The sequence below is a fragment of the Dermacentor variabilis genome, chromosome 2 (genome assembly GCF_050947875.1).
Source record: "Dermacentor variabilis isolate Ectoservices chromosome 2, ASM5094787v1, whole genome shotgun sequence".
Lineage (NCBI taxonomy): Eukaryota > Metazoa > Arthropoda > Arachnida > Ixodida > Ixodidae > Dermacentor > Dermacentor variabilis.
In genome coordinates this window covers 180192520-180193999 of record NC_134569.1, presented here as the reverse complement: position 1 = coordinate 180193999, position 1480 = coordinate 180192520, and the positions used below count along the sequence as shown (strand labels likewise).

Genomic DNA, 1480 nt, shown 5'->3' with positions numbered 1-1480 from the left:
CGCGAGCGAAAAGTGTCCGCAGTGCCAGTTGCAAGTAAGCGACCCGTCGTCGTATTCTGTCCCTGGTCGTCCGCAGCAATGTTTTTGATGAATATGACCAACGTCGCCAACCCTCTGGACAAAGACCAAAGTTGTAGAATAGGATATCAAGTTTGCGTTTGTAATATGTATTTTTTCGTGAAATATTTTTGTAGCATTTATGCTTTACTTTGGTAAACCCGTTCCTCAATTGCGAACGCTCCGATAGAACGTACCTTGTATGACGCTCAGGGTTCGTTACAGACAATCTGCACCTTCAAATGTCAACTGGGCATCACTCCTGTTCAGCAAAATCTTCGCTTCTTCGTGGTCTCCTGTCATTCCTTAAAAAAATATTCATTAAAAAAAAGGTTAGCAGAGCGTGGCTTCGATCCACGGACCTCTGGGTTATGGGCCCAGCACGCTTCCACTGCGCCACTCTGCTTTTTTTTTTATACTTAATGCCGGTCTTTGACATAACACAGAAAATACAAATATTACACACCTCTCTGAAATGCAAAACAGCGAAAAAAAAGTTACTATAATGCCATCCGGCCGTATAGGAACGGCATTGTCAAATTAAAATTCCTTCATGGCTGTGAGAGCTTCTAGCCTCGACAGCCAATCCGGTGCACATTCTTGCATTTTCTGTAGGTCAACAAACCGCGACATACATTCTCTGAAATATATATGAACCGGCCGTGCGTCGGGATCGCAGTGGTACCCAGCCATTCAAGACCGCCATATACAGTGGAGAGCATTCAACATAATGAAGTCATATGGGACGCCGTCTTCATCCTTAATAGGCAGATACCTGATCCCTTGGGGGTTTACAGGTAATTCTTTCTTCAGGGTTCGCTTCAAGACGTCCCAGAAGAACACAGCAGCCCAGCAGTGCAAGAACACGTGATCTATGGTTTCGGGCTTCTTGCAGATCAAGCAGTGAGAACCCCACGGTACGAGACAGCCTCGTTCTTCCATAAACGTCTTCACGGACAGGGTTCCAGTGTGGAGCTGAAAAAAAAAAGGATTTTACCCCTGGTGGCACCTGCATGCGTTTCACCCGTTTAAGAACGTCCTGTCCTTGCCCTCCACTGTATATGGCTCTGTATAGCGGCACTGGGAATACAATATCACACACATCTTTATACAGCGTTTTTCTTTTCACTTGACATAGGTAATCATTTGAAAACCGAACAGTAAGGAAACGGACACTGTCGGCCACTTCCTTAAGATAGCCACGAAGTGTTCCATTCATGCTTGCCGTTGTGACAACATGTGCCGGCAATGTGTTGCTTAATCTGAGCTGACATACGGTGCGAAAAAAAGGATCGCGCACATCGCGGAAAAAGAAAAATCGGTTGACCAGTTGTCGAACAAAAAGATGGGCTAATCCCACACCCCAGTCTTTCACTCTTCTGAACAAATTTGTTCGGCTGCACCTTTCCCATGTTGAACCCCA

At 45.6% G+C, this 1480-nt stretch overlaps 1 non-coding gene across 1 annotated transcript; it reads right to left on the bottom strand.

Annotated features, from left to right (window-relative positions):
• Window positions 1-391: 391 nt before the first annotated feature.
• Window positions 392-463, bottom strand: TRNAM-CAU (transfer RNA methionine (anticodon CAU)). Its single transcript has one exon. It is a non-coding gene; the product is annotated as a tRNA-Met (tRNA).
• Window positions 464-1480: the final 1017 nt, after the last annotated feature.